The sequence below is a fragment of the Ursus maritimus genome, unplaced genomic scaffold (assembly GCF_017311325.1).
Source record: "Ursus maritimus isolate PB19 unplaced genomic scaffold, ASM1731132v1 scaffold_19, whole genome shotgun sequence".
Taxonomy (NCBI): domain Eukaryota; kingdom Metazoa; phylum Chordata; class Mammalia; order Carnivora; family Ursidae; genus Ursus; species Ursus maritimus.
In genome coordinates, this window is record NW_024424341.1 from 36,528,651 (window position 1) to 36,544,248 (window position 15,598).

The window sequence follows — 15,598 nt, forward strand, 5'->3', positions numbered from 1 at the left end:
TGGCAAGAGTGCACATTCTTGTCTTACTCCTGATCTTAAAGGAAAATCTTTCAGCTTTTCACCATTGAATGTTAGCAGCTGCTTTGTCATATATGGCTTTATTTTGTTGAGGTATGTTCCCTCTAAACTCATTTTGTTGAGTTTTTATTTTTTTTATTAACAGATGTTGAATTTTGTCAAATGCTTTTCTGCATCTACTGAGATGTTCAGTGATTGCTATCCTTCATTTTATTAATGTGGTGTATCACAGTGTTTGTTTTCTGGATATTGAACCATCCTTGCATTCCTGGAATAAATCCCGTTAATTCATGGCAGATGATCCTTTTAATGCATTGTTGAATTCAGTTTGCTAAAATTTTGTTGAGGATTTTTGCATCTATGTTCATCACAGATGTGCCCTGTAATTTTGCTTTGCTTTGTTTTGTTGTTTTGTTGTGTGTGTGTGTGTGTGTGTGTGTGTGTGTGTGTGGTGTCCTTATCTGGTTTTGAAATCAGGGTAATGCTTGCCTCCTACAATAACTTTGGTAGTTTTCTTTCCTCTTCTATTTTTTGGAATAGTTTGAGAAGAATAGGTATTAACACTTCGTTAAATGGTAGATTTCACCTGTGAAATAGCCAAAATATGGAAAGAGTCCAGATGTGCACTGACAGATGAATGAATAAAGAAGATGTGGTGTGCGTGTATGTATATGTTATTCATTCATTCATAGGTAGAGATAAAGATAACGGAAATATTCCATTATCCCATATACATTCCATATATATGTGTGTATATATATACAATGGAATATTCCTCAGCCATCAAAAACAATGAAATCTTGCCATTTACAATGATGTGGATGGAACTAGAGGGTATTATGCTAAGCAAAATAAGTCAGTAGGGAAAGACAAATACCATATGATTTCACTAATATGTGGAATTTAAGGAAGAAAACAATTGAACATAGTGGATGGGAAGGAAAAATAAAGTAAGACGAAAACAGAGGGAGACAAACCATAAGAGACTCTTAACTATAGGAAACAACCTGAGGGTTGCTGGAGGGGAGGTGGGTGGGGGGATGTGGTAACTGGGTGATGGGCATTAAAGAGGGCCCTTGAAGTTATGAGCACTGGGTGTTGTATGCAACTGATGAATCACTAAATTCTACCTCTGAAACTATTAATACATTATATGTTAATAAACTGAATTTAAATAAAAATTTTTGGGAAAAAAGGAATTCACCTGTGAAGCCATCTGGCCCTAGACTTTTGTTTGTTCGCAGATTTTTCATTATCAATTCAACGTTGGTACTAGTGATGGATTTGTTCACATTTTCTATTTCTTCCTGATTCAGTCTTGTGGGATTATATGTTTCTAGTTACCCATTATTTCTAGGTTGTCCAATTTGTTGGTATATAATTTTTCATAGTAGTCTCATAATTATTTGTATTTCTGTGGTGTCAGTTGTAACTGCTCTTTCATTTCTGGTCTTATTTAAGTCCTCTCTTTTTTTTTATGAGTCTGGCTAAAGCTTCATAAATTTTCTTTTCAAAGAACTAGCTCTTAGTTTTACTGATCTTTTCTATTATTTTTTCATTTATTTCCACTCTGATCTGTATTATTTCTTTTTATCTGCTGACCTTTGGCTTTGTTTGTTCTTCTTTTTCTAATTCCTTTAGGTGTAAGGTTACATTGTTTGAGATTTTTGGGTTTTTTTTGGTAGGCATGTATTGCTATAAACGTCCCTCTTAGAAATCCTTTTCTGTATCCCAAAGATTTTTGAACTATTGCGTTTCCATTTTCATTTGTCTCACAGTATTTTTTTAATTTTCTCTTTGATTTCTTCATAGACCCATTGGTTGCTTAGTAGCATGCTATTTAGCCTCCATGTGATTGTGTTTTTCCATTTTTTTCATATAATTGATTTCTAGTTTAATAACATTGTGATCAGAAAAGATAGTATGATTTCCTTCCACTTGAACGTCCTGGGACTTGTTTTGTGGCCTAAGATGTGATCTATCCTAGAGAATATTCCATGTGTATTCCACTGGTTTGGGATGGAATTTTTTTTTTAAGATTTTATTTATTAATCTGAAAGACAGAGATCATGCAAGAGAGCACATGTTGGGGGGGGGGGCAGAGGGAGAGGGAGAAGCATATTCCCTACTGAGGAAGAAGCCCGATGTGGAACAAGAACCCAGGACCCAGGGATCATGACCTGAGCCAAAGGCAGACGCCCAACCCAGGCACCCTGAATGGAATATTCTGTATATATATCTGTTAAATTCATCTGACTAATGGTGTTGTTCAAAGCCCCTGTTTCCTTACTCATTGAATTTCTGTCTACATAATCTATCCATTGATGTACATAGGGTGGTGTTAAACGTTATTTTACTTTTCTTTTTGGAAACTTTATTATTTTATTACTGTCAATTTTCTCTTTATTTCTATTAATTTTTGCATTATGTATCTGGATGCTCCCCTGTTGGATGCACAGGTATTTACTATTGTTATATCCTCTTGTTGGATTGAACCCTTTATCATTATGTAATGCCCTGTCTCTTGTTGCAGTCTTTCTTTCAAAGTCTATTTAGCCTGATATAAGTATTGCTACCCCAGCTTTTTTCATTTCCATTTTCATGGAATATATTTTTCCATCCCTTTGACTTTCAATCTGTGTCTTTAGTTCTGAAGTCAGTCTCTGGTGGGCAACATATGGATGGATCTTGCATTTTTATCCATTCAGTCATCCTATGTCATTAGATTGGAGCATCTAGTCCATTTATTTATTGATTGGCGTGTACTTACTACCATTTTGTTAATTATTTTACAGTTGTTTTTGGAGTTGCTTTCTTCTTACTATTTCCCTTGTGGTTTGATGACTTTTAGTGTTATTTTTGGATTCTTTTCCTTCCCCTTTTTGCTTATGTATTATAGGTTCTGGGTTTTACCACGGGGTTCATATAGAACATGCTAAGTATATAGTAGCCTGTATTAAGCCGATACTCACTGAAGTTCAAACACATTCTAAAAGCACTACGTCCCCCCCCCCATTGTTTAGATTATATCATATTTTACATCTTTTTATTTTGTGAATTCCTTAGCTAAATCTTTTTAGGAATAACTGATTTTACTACTTTTGTCTTTTAACCTTCATACAAGCTTTATAAGTGATTGATCTACTACCTTTCTGTTAACTTTTCCCAGTGAAGTTTTTTTTTCCCTTTCATAATTTTCTTATTTCTACATATGGCCTTTCCTTTTCTGAATAAAGAAGTCTCTTTAACATTTCTTGTAAGGCTGGTATAGTGGTTAAATCTCCTTAAACTTCTGTCTGCCTCAGAAACTTCATCTCTCTTTTAATTCTGAATGATAACCTTACTGGGTAGAGTATTCCTGGTTGCAGGATTTTTCCCATCGGCACTTTGAATGTATCTTGCCACTGCCATATGGCCTACAAGGTTTCTGCTGAAAAATCAGCTGAAAGCCTTATGGGGTTTCCCTTGTACATAACTGTTTGCTTTCCTCTTGTTGCTTTTAAGATTCTCTCTTTATCATTAATTTTGCCATTTTTATTACTATGTGTCATGGTGCAGCCCTTCCTGGGTTCGTTCTGTTTGAAGCTTTCTAGGATTCCGGTACCTAGACATTGGTTTCACTCCCTAGGTTAGGGAAATTTTCAGCTATTATTTCTTCAAATAAGTTTTCTGTCCCTTTCTCTCTCTTTTCTTCTGGGACTCTCTTAATGTGAATTTTAGTATGCCTGATGGTGTCCCAGGGTCTCTTTTACCTATCCTCACTTTTAAAAATTCTTTTTCTTTTTGCTGTTCAGCTTGGGTGGCCTTCCCTGTCTTCCAGGCCTCTGATCCATTTTTGCATTCTCTATTCTACTATTGATTTCCTCTAGTTTATTTTTCTTTTATTTTTATTATTTTAAGATTATTTATTTGAGAAAGAGCACACACAAGCAGGGTGAGGGGAAGTGGAAAAAGGGAGACGAAGAAACAGACACCCCACTGAGCATGGAGTCACAAGTGGGGCTCAATCCCAGGATCCTGGGATCATGACCTGAGCTGAAGGCAGATGCTTAACTGAATGAGCCACCCAGGTGCCCTCCCTCTAGTGTATTTTTCATTTCCATTATTGTATTCTTCAATTCTGATTGATTTTATTTTATATTGTGTATCTCTTTCTTTGTTGAAGTCCTCACTGACTTCATCCACTCTTCTCTCAAGTCTGGTGAGCATCACTGTGACCATTACTTTGAACTCTTTATCAGGTAGATTGCTTATCTCTGTATCATTTCGTTCTTTTTCTGAAGTTTTGTCTTATTCTTTCATTTGCAGCATATTCCTCTGTCTCCTCATTTTGTTTCTGTGAATTAAGCAGAACAGCTAACCTACCAGTTTTGAAGGAGTAGCCTTGTGTAGGAATGTCCCCTGTGTAGATTTCATTTGCTTGGCAACATTGGCTGGCTGGCTGGAGCTGGAACAGGCAGAGGCTGGAGGTTTCAGGGCACTTCATCCAGGGTCACCCTGGTGAGACGGCTGGAGCTGAGATAGATATGAGCCAAAAGGTTCCGGGGCTCTACACCAGAGCCACCCTGGAAGGACAGCCGGAGATGGGAGTAAGCACAGGCCAGGTACTCCTGTGATGCTCCATGGGGCCACGCTGGCAGAACATCTGGAGCTAGGATGTGGGCTGGTAGGAGTTCCAAGGTACTCCATACTGAAGCCACTTTGGCAAAACAGCTGAAAGTGGAGCAAGCATGGCCCAGGTGGTCCTAGGACACTCCAGGCTGGCACCACCCTGGCAGTATGGCTAGAGCTGGGGTGGGTGCAGGCTGGGACTCTCCATGCAGGGGGTACACTGTTGGGACCACGGCAGCTGAAGCAGGCATGGGCCAGTGGGCCTCAGGGTGCTCCATGCCTCAGCCACCCTGGTGGGATGGCTGGAACTGGCCAGAGCATGGACAGGCAGGCCTCTTAGGGGGAATGGCTAGAGCCAGTGTAGGCTAAGGGCCAACGTTCACTAAGATGGTGTGCCAGGCAGAATGCCTGGGCCCTGCTCCCATCTGTGCCACCAAGACACGGAGGAAACATAAACAATGGTGCTTGCCAGTGCCTCTGAACCCACAGAGAGTTCCAGAAGTTTTCCCCCAATATTGGTGGACCCTCTAGTGTTAGTAAATGGGTTTCCTTACTCATAGTCTAGTTGCCCTTTAAACCACTGGGGTGTTGGGGGGGGGTTGCTTTGCTGCAGATTAGGCGAATCTGCACCTGGGTCCCTCAGTGCTGTCTCTCCCTATCATAGTTCACAGCATCAGGAGTGGGGTGCCCAACATTAATGTGTCTCCATTTCTCCTGCCATTTCCTATGTGGTCCCTCTATCCTGTGTCATGTAACAACTGTTCCATCAGCCCTCAGGTGCTTCTTCAGGAAGAATTTTTCTATGTGTAGGTATGGATTCAGTGTGTGCATGGGAAAAGGTGAGTTCAGGATCGTCCTATGCTGCCCCCGAGGACGCCACCTCCTGTAATAGCATTGTAGAAGTTTTAAAGTATTATAAAAGTATTTTAAAGTATTGTCTTCCAATTCGAACATTTGGGTCATCTATGGTTCTACTCTGGTGACATTTCTTGTCCTGATTACGGGTGACAGTTCCTGCTTCTTTCCATGTCAGATATACTGCTTTTCAAATTTTAAGCTGTATGTTGTGTATTAAAGAACAGAGACTGAAGGAAACTAAGAAGTAGCACCATCTCTCAGAAAGGTCACACTTTTTCCTCTCAGGCAGCTATGCTGAGGGCCTGACCTCTTCACTAAATTGGATTTTTAAACAGTTTCAGGTGCCCTTCTGGCTTCAAATATCTTGAAAGGGAAGTCTGTCCCCAACTTCCAGCAGGGCCTTGGGACTCAAAAAGCACGAAACCCAGGTCTCTTTGCTTTCTGGTCTTACCCCAATTCCAGTTTGGGGTGATTTTATATCAGCTCCGTTTTCCCACCCACCTTCCCATATTTTGGCCCAGAAGGATTCATAGATATGTTAACACATAGGTTTGGGCTGCTTCCCCAACACTGAGCACAGATCACAACAGGGGAGGGGAAGTGTGAGCCGCATGCACACACGCTCCATGAAGCCTGCGGTGATTTCCCTGCAAATCCTTCAGATGCTGCAGGAATTGTCCCTTAAACCCAGTGAAGGAGATCTCAGGATCCCAAAGAGCCTCCTCTTAGACACTTGATCACGAAAAGCAAGAATGAGCTTTCCTCGGTGCGTTCAGCTGAGAGGGAAACTTCTTCAGGGAACTGGAAGAATCTATAATGTTGCATTTTAGACATCGGGGATCAAGGTAGCCTTGAAGAATGACTTTTCGATTTTGAAAGACTGAAAAACCTCGATTTCAGAAACTGATATTTGGCCACACATGCTAAGTGTTGTAGCCCCCTCGTGCTGCTTGGAATCCTAATGATCGGATTTAACTGACTTAGAGCTCAGTGCTGTGTCTTGACCAGAGGGGTGGTATGTCTTCCTCTTGTGAGTGTCAGCTTTTCGATTCTTGTAGCCAGAACACCCAATCGCCCAGCAGGAAAGGGCTTGTCTGGCAGGGAAGTCCAGTGTTAGGACCGGAACCTTACTGCCTACTCTCCTCACTCTCTGTCACACAGGGAGTCTCCTACAGCATTGTCAAGCCTGAGGAATGATTGCTGGTGCCACTGTGTCCACATCCCCCGCCACCAACACTCCCAGCTCCCTTGTCAATCAATATGACACGTTTGGACCAGCATACAGATCAAGGGACGAGAGACATTCTTAACCTTGAGCCTCAGGGACTGTGCCAGTTTTATGAGACTGCAGATAATGATGGCTGTCCTGTCCAACTGTGTCGTCTGTGCCAGGCTCTGCTTTAACAGAGGCATCAGCTCACTCTAGGCCATATCTGTACATTTATTTATAAGGCAAGTCCTGACTTTCATAGAAATGCACTTATTTAACAGTAGTTGAGGCATGAAACTTTTGCATACTCAACCTAACAGCCTGAATGTCTTAAAGCAGCAATCAAAAGAAACCTGTCTGAAGAGAGCAAAATATGAACTGTAGAACTTAAAAGCATGTGGGTGTTCACTGTAGAATTCTTACCATGTTTCTGCACTTTTGAAGCTTTTCGCAAGTTGTTCAGGCTGAGGGGGATGATCATTTGCAGTGATGCTCTCAAACTTTGACTTCCTACGGAACTTTCACAAAGCCACTAGTGGGAAAACACATGTGTAGCATGTTTGAAAGCTTATCATTTATAGATTTAAAAAAAAAATTAACAAAGTCTCATTTTCTCTGAACAAAATTTAGAAAATAGAAAAAAGGAAGAAAGAATCCCTCATAAGCTCACTTATGCAGCCGTTAAAAACTTCCTCTATATTAGTCTGTCTTTTCAATCCTTTTTGTGTATACATTTAGTTTTGTGTTAATATTTTAAACCTTTTAAACCTTTTAAAAATTTATAATTTTTAAAACATTATAACCTTTTAAATATTGTAACCTTTTAATTTGTTATAATATAAATTATAATTTGTGTAATGGCTGTATGGTGCTCTATCATATTATGTTCTATAAATGTACCATACTATAGTTCCCAAAACTAATTACTCACAAACTCATCTGGGAACATTTTTTTTTTTTAATACAGATTCTTAAGACCCACATACTAAATAAGAATCTCCAGGGATGCTAAGGAACCTAAATTTTTGAAGCTTACCCTTTGACTGCAATGCAATTGAATTAACCTACGTACTTAATTCACACATATTTCATTTATTTAATCCACTATTGTTGAATATAGAGTGGTTTCCAAGTTTTTACTATTATAAACAACAATCACAATAATACGGGTATTTGTAAGGACAGGTGCCACTCTGCATACACAGACATTTGTTTCCTGAGGATAATAAAGTGGTTTGTTTTTTAAAAAACCATGTAGTGATCAGGGAATTACAAAGTAACTGCAGTTCTCAGTGCTCACCCCAACAAAAGCAGGCAACTCCATGGAAGACTGGCAGTCATCTGAGCTGACACGGCTACTTCAGAAGGCATCAACTGGGAGACAGAGAGTGCATGCAACCCTAAAAAAGGCAGCTCTCAGAGACAGAGGTCTGCCTTCTCCCTTGTCACCATAAACACAAAGGTCCTGCTCAAAAGGGTCCCCTTGAGACTATAGCACTGAAATTGGCTCTTACTATCTTCTGCTGTCTCACGTTGCTATTTTTAAATTCACATTGGTAGTTTACATGGTATGGATCCCCAAAAGCAGTTTCTCAAGCTTAGTCCCATAACTCCTGACTATTTTCAGGCATCTTGAAGCGCAATACATTTAAATGTTGTAATTCCACTTTGATGGTAAGATACATACATTCACGTTCACCTGGACAAGCCACGGTATAGCCACTGAATTACAGGGCCTGCAGTCCTATGTTTACGATGAAATGACACAAGGTCACCACCCAAAACTTAATCAATGTTACCCGAACTAGGATCTGTGTCCATAAAACCTCAGGGCTCCTAGAGAATTTCTGTTCCTTTAAAAGGTTTCTATACCTTACTGGAAATTGAGACCCACTGACTTAAAGTTGGGGGGCTATACTGCTCTCCTGAACCGCACTCCGCAGAAAGGAAGGCTGCACAGTGCTGCACACCAGGCCACTTCTGAGAGGTCTGCACCAGGCCTCCCAGCCACAATTCTTGGACCCTTCCCCAGAACCATGAGCATCAATTCCTTGCCTTTTAACTGCCTGACAGAAACTAACGTTCTGGGTCTCAAGAAAACGTTCAGACGATCAGGCCCAACCCACTCACAGCTGGTGGGAAAAGGGAGGCCTGGTGATGGGAAGTGCCTTAAGCGAGGTCAAAACTAGAGCCTAAACCTTCCATCCCAACGTCAGTGCCCTGGCCAATCTGTAGAGAATGCTGATTGGAGACCCCACGTACCTCATTCCCACCATCCGAGACCCCTTTCTGTCCTTCCCTGATACCCAAGGTCCCCGCGGTCCTCTTCAGGTCGGCTCGCCCCGCTCTACTCCAGCTCTCCACAAGCAGTCCACACGCCCTAACCGCATCCCCACGGTTTCTGGCCTTCCCGGCGTCTACAGTACACGCAAGCTGAGAAAGCCCCACCACGCAGAGGCACCCTCAAGACTAGCAACACATTCGCGGGTGTAGCAAAGCCGCCTTCCAGGCGCATGCGCCACCGTATGTCCGCGCGCGTCAGTGACGTCACAAGGGCGCCATCTGCGAGCCCGCGCGCCCGCGACCCCAGCTGAGAGTTGGAGCGTCAGTCTGGCGACGTAGCGTGGCGCGCCAGCTCGGGCGCAAGAAGTCTCTTCAGCCCAAACTTTGAAGAGAGATGTTCTCATGGCCGAGGGCTGCTGAAGAAAGTGAAAAGAGGTAAAGAGTGAGTGTCGCCTGCGGGAAACGTCATCACAGCGCACCGGAAGCGGCTCGAGGATGAAGAGTAAGCGGGGTTGAAGGTCTCAAACCTTTGGAGGGGTGGGATGTAAAGGGTCGGGGACTTGGTGCTGGTAGGTGAACAGGGTCGCAGCGGAGTCCGAATGAAACTGCTGGGGGCATTGTCCCGCAGTACATAAGTGAACCCGAGGCCCAGAGTCTCGGTGGCCTGGCTGAGTCCCTGACCTAGAGATGGAAGGATGTCAGAGCTGGAGACAGGTCTCCAAGGGGCCTGCTTAGCGGTGCTAAAGGAGGGCCTACGGCCTGGGGCCGACTTGGCCACTACCTGGTGACAGTGGTTAAGGCCCTGAGCCTCTCTACAACCTGGTTTCCATTCTGTGAGGTTACTGATAGTGCTGCCTGCCCAGCCTGCTGTTTTGGGAAGGGCCCTTGTCTGGTGGAAAGCGCTGGGAGCGTGCTGAGGAATGCTGGGAGCGTGCTGAGGAATGATATCCAGGACTTTGGGAGTTGAGCGGAGAATAGCTATGCCAAGGAAGGGAGCAAGCACCCAGGGCGGTTATAAGCTAGGGAGTAACGGTAGACACTGTTAAAACTGGTTTTTGGACCAGTATGTTCATTTCCACCTCTGCCACTCCTGTCTCTGTGATCAAGTTATGTGTCTCAGCATATCTGAGCTTCAGTTTTCTCACGTGGGTTATAGGAATAATATCTACTTTAAAGGATTGCTCAGGAAATACAATGAGATAAAATGTGCAGCTTTTAGCCAGGTACATGACAAGTAATGAGTGCTCAATAACTGTTAGATGTGTATTGTTCCAGAAAAGACTTTCAAGTCTAGTGGACACACCTGTGACAGTTGAAGCACAGTCATTCCTGGGGTTGCTCTTTAGCAACAGGTTTTAATGCCATTCTTGCATTTCAAGGAGAACCAGACTCTGAATATAATATAATATATTATATTATAATATAATATATTGTATAATATAAACACTTTGGTTTGCTTGTTCACGAGCACTCAGGGAAACACAAAGGAGCTAGGGTGGAATTTGCAGTGCTGTGTGAACCACATTTTCTAGTCTTTTGACCCTTAAACCAGGCCTTTGTCTTACACTTATTCCATTTACACCCATATTCTGTCCCCAAAAGCCATATTTTTCTTCATCAGAAAGTTAAGTAAGGAACAGAGGAGTGTGGAGGTTTTTAAGGTTGAAACTAGCATTGATCGATATATATATATTTTGTGCTTGAAGAAAAGACCTACTATGTTTTATCAGTGTAGGACACCACCTGTTGATATGATGACACCTAATTTCATAGATATATATCGAAAGCCCTTTTAAAACACTTATAGTAAACAAAATAATATTTCTTTTTTTTTTTAACCAACTGCAACCAGGGAAGCTCTATCATATAACTTTATTAAAGATTTATTTATTTAATTGAGAGGCAGCGCACTCAGAGGGGAGGGACAGAGAGAGACAGAGAGATAATTCTGAGCAGGCTCTCCGCTCATGCACGCCAGACACAGGGCTCGATCCCAGGACCCCAAGATCATGACCTGAGCCAAAATCAAGAGTCGGACCTCAACTGCCTAGAGCCACCCAGGCACCCCCGAGAAGCATCTGTTTGAAAGCACACTCTTGGACCTTCTAGGACGGGTGGCCCAGAGGGAGAGTAAGAGGTCATCCAAGAAGAAGCTGAGAAGCCTGTGCTCTTTGTTAGCAACCCATCTTCTCTCTATCTCTAAATAAGGCATAGTTAGTTTCATAGTTAAGAAAGGTCATGGGTCTTAGAGTCATGCCCAACAGGAATCGATCATTTCCTGTTGTTTGTTTCGATCCTGGAGATGTGGTCTCCCATCCTTTTCTCAGAAAGAGGCCAAGGAGTTGGACGTGAGAGGTACAGTCTGGTGGCAGGAAGTCTGGGAGCAGCGGAGGTGATGGCAAAACATGGCTCGAATACCCCAGTCTACTTTAGATGTCCTCCCCCGTCTCACTCCTCATCCTTCCAGTAGGTGGGTTCAGCTCAGTCACGATCTGCTGTTCTGATGGCCTCTTTTCCATATGCCGGCCATGTTTTCCTGCGTCTAGGTTAACTGGGACCTCTTGATCCTTGTCGCCTCTCCCACGTGCTTGTAGGGGAGCTGGGCTGTGCCCACCTGCCCTGGTGAGTCACTGTCATTTGCTTTGTCACTTGTGCCCCCCTTGCCTCTTAAAGAGGGCAGGCAGTCACATTTCCTCAGGGGAATGTATGGATTATATCTTGGTGCGCCAAACATGCTTTCTTCAGCTAGGCAGAAGCTCCCACTGGGGGCTGCTAATAGGAGGTTCACCTGAAATCAGAGATTTTAAGAGACTTGGTACAACCGTTATGTGGTTTCTTCATGAAGAAGGGCCACTTAGGAATTTAAAAAAGCAGCTAGTTGTCCCGTCACAGTAAGTAATAGTGATGATAATGGATCTTTAGTGAGTATCTAGGCAAGGCTGGCGCTGACTGCCATCCTTACTGGGAGCTGCCTTGAAGGTGAGGTATCCCATCCATCCCAGCCCCGACTTCTCCAAGCAAGGGAGCGGGAGTATTGACACATTAGCTTCACAGCGTTGCAGCTGGATTTAACCATAACAGGGTTCAAGGAAATCCCCAGTCAAGGAGGAATGATCTGTGTGAAGTGCCGCCTGGGCTGTGGCCGACCTAGGACACGGGCAGCTGAATGCGGAGAAGCCCGGTGGAGCTCCCAACGTGAGAGGCCGTGACATTGGAGTTCTCTCATCGGAATTACACACAGTTAGACAGTTCTTCGTGCCCCCACGTCCTAGGAGTCTGTGCTAAGTCACGGTCAAATACTGTTCTGCTCTGTGTGGGAGAGAGTGAGCACAGGAGGCTGAGACGCACTGGCACGTTCCTTCCCCACGCGCTGCGGGAGCAGACCTAGCAAGTAGCCGTGACGCGTCCACGGGGCCAAACCCAAGGAAAGAGGATTGCAACATGGGCACCGTGTCAAAATTCCTACCCCGCAAGGTGTGGTCCATCCTGGGGCACCAGGTGGTACCATTACCCAAGTGTGAGGAGCATGTCCTTCGAGGCCATCTCTTGGTTCTACTGCGAGCTTCCCTTCATCTGGTCACAACTGACTAAATATTGTTGTCATGCATTTCTCAGGCTTTCCTCCCTGCCAAGGAGCAGAGAAGTCTTTGCTTCCTCATGTAAAGGGTTTTGGGGTTTTTTAACAATCCTCCTCAAAATAACCTCAGCGAAATAGAGTAGGGAGTTGAATTTGGACGTGGCTGTTTTGTGTGGCAGTCACGAATTGGTATTTGAACGTGACTTTCACATCTGGACAGCTGTGGGTAGCCGACATTCAGCAGTGAGAGGCTGTGTGAGGCTCAGTCGGGAGACAGATGGGTCAGTGAAGGCATCCCCTCTGTGGTGTGTAGGAGGACCTGGGGTCTGGAGCGCCCCCCACCAGAGCAGTGGGCCCTGTGCCACCTTGTCCCCATGCAGCTTCTGGGAGCCCAGCAGGCCGAGGCCTTCATGAGGGCCTTCCTGAAGCGAAGCACGCCCCTCGTGAGCGAGCAAGCCTGCAAGCACCAGCTGCAGCTCAAGGCTGTGGTCCTGGAGTACTCCACTTGCCGGAAGTGAAAAGAGAAGAAAAAAAAATCCAAAGGCCTCTCTGCCAGACAGAGGAGGGAGCGGCGCCTCTTTGACACTAAGCCGGAGCAGCAGAGGTAAGCCAAGCCTTTCCTGCCTTTCTACCTAAGGCAGCTTCATCTTCCTGGAATGGGTGTGGATTTGGGAAGCCCAGCAGCAGGTATGGGAGCCCCTTTTCCCTGAAGCTAAGGGAGCTTCTCCCACTGCTGCCACAAGGGGGCAGCCTTCCGTTACCAATTCAGGCTAGGTTTGCACTTGGCTTTTAAAGCAGGGCACCCTGAGGCTCTTGCTGTGTTATTGTCTGGCTTCTGTCCTGAACTAATGAGATCTGTACCACAAGCCAGTCTGTTACCCATGGCAACAGGCTGTTTGTCTTTCAGCTTTCCTAGAGAAAGAGGAGCTGGTATATCTTAATATATGCTCTTTATAGCTTTGAATAGCACTAGACAGATCATCCACGGGAGTTTTATTGCCAAAGAGTGTGCTGTCCCCGTGTTTCAGAAGTTTCTGAAAGGGACGCATCACTACGTGGGAGGACATGTTCCTCCCTCCAGCGGACACTGCATCCTGCCTTGGCCACAGTTCTGCATATGCTCATGTTCGGACTGTTTGTAGACTTCTGCTCCAAGATCTGTAGCTGAATAGCCTCCCACATCCCACAGGACAAAGTCAGTCGCTTTGTCCGTGACCCCGCTTGCAAAAACGCTGGGCGTTGAGTGCAGCAAGGGGCGGCTGGTGCCCAGTTTCCCTCGCTGGTGTCTGCACCAGTGGAGCCCACTTCGAGTTCAAGCCTGAGGTTCTCCTTAGTCTGACCTGCCGTTTCCTGTAACAGGTTTCCAGTGAGGCACCAGCGCAGTAATACTGACCGCAGAGGAAAGCCTCTGAGCCCCGCCCTCACCTGGTCCCTCCTCTTTGTCCCACCACTTGCTCTCTCAGACTGTTCCCATACGTGGGGACATGCACGGCAGCCAGCGTCTCCTGTTCACGCCCCTCCCCAGGGTCAGCTCTTGTAGCAGGAGTCTGCAGAGAGCAGTGGTTCAGCAAGACTGAAGTTTATTGCTTGAAAAGACCAGATGAGCAACCCCCCCCCCGCCCCGGCCCCGGGCTGGTGGGGCAGAGCCTCGGGCAGCGCCGCCCCCGGAGTTCCCTGGCAGCTCCCTGGCTGCTCCCTGTGCCTGCTGCCTCACAGTCTGAGGGCCTGCTGGGGCACCAGCCATCCAGGCTGCATATAGCCAGCGGGAAGAATGGAGGGCAATGGAGGGCACCTCCTTCCTCCCCACCTTAGCCTCAGGAGGGTTCTAGCAGTGGAAACCGAGCCTCAGGAGGTGGAAGCACTTGACTGTCGTCAGTCGGGTTATTGGCTGTAGAATCAGGATCGGCATCCAGTCCCTAGTGACCCAGGTCGGGGTCCTTGGCACCAGGCCTCGCTCTGTGCTCTGCTGACATTATAATCCCATGCTCATGTCGTCTCACTTTTTACTTCTTTCTACCTTTGCCACAGATACAGTCTTTTTCTCCCTCTGCATAAACTCTGGAAACAGTACATCCAGGACCTGTGCGGGGGAGTCAAGCCAGACACGTGAGTTGCATTTCTGAAGCCTTGCCCCTTGGGGCAGAACCCAAGTCTTACAATCACTGTAAATGCAGCCTTCGGAGCCAGCCGGCTGCAGGAGTTTGTAGACCTGTGTGCTCCCTTCAGAATCTTGATCGTGGTCAACACTGAGGGCTTCTGTTTACTTCCTAGGCAGCCACAGATGGTTCAGGCCAAGCTGTTAAAGGCAGATCTTCACGGGGCTCTTGTTTCAGGTAACTCGCCTAGGAGCCCGCGGTCATGCGAACGCCCGCACCGTCCCTCAGTGGCAGGTGTCTCTGTGCTACAGGGCTAGACACACTCCTGGTCACGTGGATATTTCCAGATCACTGACATTGAGGGTGGGAGATGGAGTAGCTACCCGAGCCAGTTCTGGCCCCATTTTGGGGTGGGAGATGGAGTAGCTACCCGAGCCAGTTCTGGCCCCTTTTTGGATACACCCTAAATGGTCTTTGTGTGCCTTTCCACACAGGGACCCCTGCTGCTCTCCCCAGGGGCACAGAAGCTGCTGGCACGCGCCCCCAGCCCTGAACAGAAAGTCCCTTCCATCCATTTCCCCATAGTTTCAATCTCAGCTGTGGACTCCCAGCTCCCAGTGTCCTCTCCAGGGCAGACCTTCCCCTGAACATCTTCATTCATCCAGCTGCCACTGCACACAGCCGCCCACACGTCCAGTAGGTGTCACAACCTTTCCATATCCAAAACCAGTCCGCCTCCTCACTTCAGCCCCTGCCCTGTGTTCCCCAGCTCCGTTCGTGGTACCAGCGTTTACCCTGGTCGTTCAGGCCAAAAACCTGGGTGGGATCACGTTTCTTCTTCCCAGTCTGTCAGCACGTGCACGCCCCCGAATCCAAGTCACCACCATCTCCCCTGGATTCCTGGAGAAGCTGCCTAACCCTCTCCCTGCTGACGCACTGCTTATC

General features: G+C 45.7%; 1 protein-coding gene and 1 pseudogene across 9 annotated transcripts in view; one reads left to right on the forward strand and one right to left on the reverse strand.

Annotated features, from left to right (window-relative positions):
- The window catches only part of LOC103661323 (protein C19orf12 homolog), a 70,200-nt gene extending 61,003 nt beyond the window's left edge, over positions 1-9,197 (reverse strand). For 2 of the 9 annotated variants that reach the window (XM_008689036.2, XM_008689035.2), the window contains exons 1-3: positions 8,960-9,097; positions 7,998-8,071; positions 7,121-7,229 (exon numbers count right to left, since the gene is read on the reverse strand). The gene's annotated coding sequence lies outside the window, so the exon portion shown is untranslated. The other 7 variants (XR_005835663.1, XR_005835665.1, XR_005835667.1 and 4 more) reach the window with 7 other exon arrangements.
- A 149-nt stretch (positions 9,198-9,346) lies between these two features.
- The window catches only part of LOC103661325, a 16,612-nt pseudogene continuing 10,360 nt past the window's right edge, over positions 9,347-15,598 (forward strand).